Source organism: Salvelinus sp. IW2-2015, linkage group LG25 (genome assembly GCF_002910315.2).
Source record: "Salvelinus sp. IW2-2015 linkage group LG25, ASM291031v2, whole genome shotgun sequence".
Lineage (NCBI taxonomy): Eukaryota > Metazoa > Chordata > Actinopteri > Salmoniformes > Salmonidae > Salvelinus > Salvelinus sp. IW2-2015.
In genome coordinates, this window is record NC_036865.1 from 7,271,502 (window position 1) to 7,278,028 (window position 6,527).

Here is a 6,527-nt window from a genome sequence, read left to right on the forward strand (position 1 = left end):
CGATGTGTGTGTGTCCAGTGGTGTGTGTCCATTGTGTTTGGTGTCCAGGTGTGTGTAAGTGTGTGTGTGTGTGTGTGTGTCCAGTGTGTGTGTGTGTGTGTCCAGTGTGAGTTGTGTGCAGTTGTGTGTGCATGTGTGTGAGTCCTGAGTGGTGTGTGTGTATCCAGTATGTGTGTGTGTGTGTGTCCAGTGGGTATGTGTGTGCAGTGTGTGTCCAGGGTGTGTCCAGTTTGTGTCAGTGTGTGAGTGTGTGTCTGTGTCATGTTGTGTGTGTGTATCCGTGTGTGTGTGTGTGTGTATGTCCACTGGTGTGTTGTGTGTGTGTCCAGGGTGTGCCAGCTTGTGTTCAGTGTGTGTGTGTGTTGTGGTGTGTTGTGGTGTGTGTGTGTGTGTGTGTGTGTTGTGTGTGTGTGTGTGTGTGTGTGTGTGTGTGTGTGTGTGTGTGTGTGCCAGTGTGGTGTGTGTGTGTCAGTGTGAGGTGTGTGAGTTCAGTATGTGTGTTGAGTCCAGTGTGTGTGTGTACAGTATGTGTGTACAGTGTGTGTGTCAGAGTGTGTGTGGTTCAGTGTGTGTGTGTGTCAGTGTGTGTGTGTCAGTGTGTGTGTGTGTGTGGTGTGTGTATCCAGTGTGTGTGTGTTGGATCCAGTGTGTGTCCAGTTTGCGTGTGTGTGTCCAGTGTGTGTGTGCTTGTGTGTTCAGTGTGTGTGTTTTCAGTGTCTGTGTGGTTACAGTGTCAGTGTGTGTGTGTGTGTGTCCAGTGTGTCGTGTGTGTGTAGAGTTGTGAGTTCAGTATGTGTTTGAGTCATGTGTGTGTTGTGGTTTTGTGTACTAGTGTGTGGTACATGTGTGTGTGTCAGAGTGTGGTGTGTGTCAGTGTGTTGTGTGTGTCCAGTGTGTGTGGTTGGTGTGTATCCAGTGGTTTGGTGTTTGTAATCGCAGTTGTGTGTTGTGTCCAGTTTTGCGTGTGGTGTCCAGTTGTGTGTGTGTTGTGGTCGCGTGTGGTTCATTGTTGTGGGTAGTGTCAGTGGTGTGTGTGTGTGTGTGTCCCAGTGTGTGTTCCGGTGTGTGTGCTCCAGTGTTGTTGTGTGTGTGTGTGTAAAGTGAGTGTCTGTATGTGTGTTGAGTAGAGTTGCTGTCCAGTGTGTGTTAGTTGTGTCCAGTTGAATTGAATTTTCAGGGACACTGGAGTTCCGCAGTCAACACCAACCCAAACCCGTGGGATAGAGGTGGCTCAGTGAGATTGGTGGAGGCCCTGAATTGTGCCTCACCCAGGTGGTCCAGTGTGTCTAGAGGAGGCTAGTATAGAAGGGACAGAGTCGGCTGGCCAGTGCCAGGATACAGCTCCTACTTCTGTGGGAGTGAGAAGTGGGACCTATGGTAGTGGCATTATCATGTGCCTGGCAGAGTAACTGTTGTCAAGCAGTTCCAGAACTCCAGACAGTCATTTGTGATCCAAGACAACAGTCTTACGCCTCCTCCCTGCTGATTCTTTTTTTATGTCACTCTATAACACCCTCTCCCATCCACTGCTACCTCCCAGTAACAAGAGCCCGAGTCAGCACCCTCTTACACAGAAGTCTTGTTTCAGTCGCTCATCTTCTTGGTGATTCAGGAGTAGCGGCTGCTTTGCTCTCTTCCTCCAAGTCACCGTTTGCTGGTTCGCTAGACAGAGAGAGGAGCTCCTGTCTACCTGTGTTAGGTCCATGTGAGATCACAGACATCTGAGGATTGAAACGACCACAACTAGTAGAAATACATCATCAATGTCAACTGCACGAATTTTAGGCTCACTTTCACTAATTCATTTGAATGTAAGATGTGTTTGAGGTATCAAAAGGAAGAGATGATCAATCATGTTGCAGATCATATGTTTATACGTCGGTAATAAAACACTTTATTCCCTTTAAGAACACACACACACACACACCACGCACACACACCCACATCACAGGCACGACACACAGTCAACACTTCACATATTTCTAAAGCCAGGTTTGCATCCTGGTTTTTTTTTTCTTCCACCGTGTTTCCACACTGTAGCGTAAGCAGAAAGAAAGACAGTCCGTGAGTGATACACCTTGAAATCACCACGGCACCACAACACAATCACACACACTACACCAGCACACACACCAACACACTAACCACACACACCCAACACTCCACAGCGACACAATCACACACACTACACACACACACACACACTACCGACACGACCACACACACCACACATCTCAGCATCACACAACAACAGCACACACACACACACGGATGAATCATATAAGTTCAAAGCGAATGTGTGCTGTGTGTTGGTGTGTGTGTGTGTGTGTGTGTGTGTGTTGTGTGGTGTTGTGTGTGTGTGTGTGTGCTGTGTGTGCAATGGGTGTTTGATGTGTCCAGAGTGTGTGTGTGTGTGTATCCATTGTGTGTCTGTGGTTCAGTGTTTGTTGTGTCCACTGTGTGGTGTGTGTGTGTGTGTGTGTTCAGTGTGTGTGTGTCCCAGTGGTGTGTGTTCATTGAGAAATTATTCGTCACTGGATCCCACACACTACAACTGGACCCACAACACACTGAACTTCCTCAAAGACACACACCACACACAGATCGACACACACACATCACACACACACATACACACATCACCGACCCTCGACAGCACACATACACACCCCTCACGCACACAGTAACCCACCCCCTCACGCACACACAGCACACACCACACACACAGTTCAGCTAACCTTTGTCCAAGTGGTGGTAGAATGTTTGTCTTAAATAGCTGATGAAGGTCAAACATTGTGATAGAACATTGACATAAACCCTCTTCATCTTGAGTTTTTATCCAGTCTGCAATTGTGGATCCTCCAGTCCAGCAGAGAGCAGTCTGACGCCTGAGTCTCCTGGTGATTGTAGCTCAGGTCCAGCTCTCTCAGGTGTGAGGGGTTTGACCTCAGAGCTGAGACAGACGAAGCACAAGCCTTCCTTGTGGACTAAACAGCCCTGACAGTCACTGACAAACACGCAAATCAATATAAAATCACCACTGATATTCTTTGGTGGCTGAATGAATAGTGGCAGAATATTTTTCTAAAAACTTCGATATGATCAGTTTTCCTGAAACCGCCACATCTATTCATACTGAAATGTGATCAATTACTTATAATATCAAAGTATTGCTTGTAGAGAAAAATCGTTATAGTACAGGAATATTGAGTAGACTGACCAGAACAGTGTTTAAAAGCAGTATCCGTCACAAGACAGACAGATGAGGTATAGAATTAGATTGTATTGAGTATTAACAGTCCACACCAATATGATCTATTTGAACAGTGAAGCATAAACATTTTACAATGTGTCTCTATACTCCAACATTTAGAATTTCAGATCAAATTTTCATATGTAAGGTGACAGTAATAATAGTCACCTTTAATTTAAAGGTATGTAAACATATCTGTTTTCACCATTTTAGAAATAAAGCCCTTTATTATCTTGTACCCCCTATTTGAAGAAGTATATTCTGAACCAATCACTCTATATGTATTTAAAAGTAGTCAAAAGTTAAGTATTTGGTCTGTTGTGGATTTGCAGTGTTGTTGTTTGTTTTCAAGTAGATAAATCCGATGATACAATAACATTTCGGTCTACAGGACAAGATGACATGTTCAAACACTATCACATATCCAATGAACAGATGCGATAAGAAAAATCATTGCTAACTGACATTGAATCCAATACAGGAGAAGTGCAATCAGAGATACAGCTAACCTCCATACACGAACAAAAATGCTAACCTCTCAATTAATGAGTACAACAATACTACCAATAACAAACAGAGGAGCTACAAGACAAAACATAGCTTAACTCTCTTCACCATTACCAATAAGACACTACAGCAAAACATATGCCAACATCCACATTCCAATAAACAGAGGCATACAACAAAAACTGCTAACCTGCTCACCAATTACCAATAACAGAGACTACAACATAAACACTGCTAACCTCTCACCAATTAACCAATAACAGAGGCTACAACAAACATGCTAACCTCTTCAACCCATTACCCAAAAACAGAGGTCGTTACAATAAAACATTGCTAACCTCTCACCATTAACCACAATAAAGCAGGAGGCTACAACACAAAACACTGCTAACCTCTCACCATTCCCAATAACGAGGCTACAAGCAAAAAACATGCTAACCTTCTCACCATTGACCAATGAACAGAGACTAACCAACAACCATTCTACTCTCACCATTACCAATGAACAAGGCTAGCCACAACAAAACATCCTAACCTCGTCTACCATTACCAATACAGAGGAAGCAACAAAACATGCTAGACCTCGTCACCATTACACCCATAACAGAGACACAACAAAATTCAATGCTAACTCTCACCATCACAAAATCACAGAGGGGGTTGATCCTGTGCCGTCTAGTAACATTTTATTAGTCATTCATTCCTTTCATTCCTGATTATCATAATCATGGTAGCATCCAGCATGAATGTGAAGTGTGTCAGAAACATCTTTTACTAATTCTTACTGACAGATACAGGAGTGAAGTGTGTACTCAAATATGACAGGTACGTTATTCACCATTCAGTTTCATTGGGAAGAACATCAATCGCAAACCACAACCAGAGCAAACTGCAGAATGGCTTGTCCAACAATGTTAGGTAGAATCACAAGCTTCGATGTAATCACTGAAGGAATGGGAATATGGGACAAATACTAAACGTGGACAAGATGAATTTGCCCTAACATTATGACTTTTTCAATGTAGGCGAAAGAGCGACGTACATAATATACACCTATTAACAGTAAATAATATATGTATTAAGATAAGTTAAAAATAATCTGTGACTGGATACTTGGGTAATGTGTATTTAGATATAGTTTGATTTGTTGATGTGTATCATTAAGTTGAGTTGAATGTTATGTGTTATAGTAATATGGTCTGATGAGAATCGTTATGTCTGTATACACAAACTGGACACACACACACACACACACACTGACACAAACACACACACACACACACTCACAGACCACACATATGCGTTTTCCTATAATAGTGAGTACCATCGTTTCTGATAGAATTGGGAACAAACAGACACCTCATTCCAGCACTAAGTGGTCCCACAAACACAGAGGTGAAAATATTACTGGAATATTCTGTTGATGAAGACGTCACTCAATACACCCAAAACAACATGCAGTCTTTCCACAAGACTCCCATGAAGTTATAGTGTGACGTTATGAGTTGACGTTAAAGGAACATTCTCAGAACATACTGCACTTGTTTTATACTGTTTTAGTTGGATCCTCTGTTTAAACATTTAAACTCTTACAATAACACTGTTAAAATACCAATGTGATAATTTGTTGTATGTCTTTTATGTTGAATAACAAATTGTATAATTATATATGGACATACGCTCCATAGTTGTACAAGTGTACAAGGATATATTGTACTTTTCATAATAAAACATACTTCAAACAAAAAAAGCATGTTAATTTTGAAAACAGTTTCGTTATTGATTTTACATTGCCTCTGCCGGCCGCAGGTTGATGTTTGGCATGAATCTTGACCTGGAGGCAGAACTGCGTGATTTCCTCTAGATATGCCAGCTACAACGTCAGATTGTGTCTATTACATGATGGTCCAACACAGTAGGGGGGATATTTCCTCGAGACATGCCAGCTACAAAGTCAAAATTGGCTGTGGAAAATAATGTTGTTTTATGGTCTTAATTTAAGGGAAGGATTAGCAGTGTGGTTGGGGTTAAGGTTAGAATTAAAATCAGATTTTATTACTGCCCACTAGCTGCCTCCAGGGCAAGATTCATGACAATAAATGCCAACCTGTAACGGCGTTCCTCCTCCTCTTCATCCGAAGAGGAGGAGCAGGGATTGAACCAAAATGCAGCGTTGTATTTAGACATAATGAATTTATTTAAGCAAAGACGAAAACACGAACTTCACTTGAAACTAAACAAAACAACAAACGGAGTAGACGAACCTGAACATAAGAACTTACATAACACGAAGAACTCACAAACAGGAAAATGACTACACAAAACGACGAACGAACGAAACAGTCCCGTATGGTGCAAACAAGACACAGACACAGGAGACAACCACCCACCAACAAACAATGTGACACCACCTACCTTAATATGATTCTCAATCAGAGGAGATGAAAACCACCTGCCTCTAATTGAGAACCATATCAGGTACCCATTAAACCAACATAGAAACAGAAAACATAGACTGCCCACCCAAACTCACGTCCTGACCCGCTTCAGGCCCAGTCAAAACTGTCGCTGCTCTGGCACCTCAATGTTGGAACAACTTCTCCCACGACCCAGGTCAGCCGATCAATCACCATCTCGGAACACCTTGAAACCCACCATCTTTAAGGAATACCTAGGATAGATAAAAGTAATCCTTCAACCCCCCCCCCCCTACAAGAGTTAGATGCCACTATTGTAAAATTGTGTTCCACTGGATATCATAAGGTGA

At 42.5% G+C, this 6,527-nt stretch overlaps 1 long non-coding RNA gene across 1 annotated transcript in view; it reads left to right on the plus strand.

Moving 5' to 3' along the window:
• Positions 1-756, plus strand: part of LOC139022996 (uncharacterized) — a 105,717-nt gene extending 104,961 nt beyond the window's left edge. The window contains exons 2-3 of the long non-coding RNA XR_011474058.1: positions 60-113; positions 647-756. This is a non-coding gene — a long non-coding RNA (uncharacterized lncRNA). The remainder of the gene's footprint in view (positions 1-59; positions 114-646) is intronic.
• Positions 757-6,527: the final 5,771 nt, after the last annotated feature.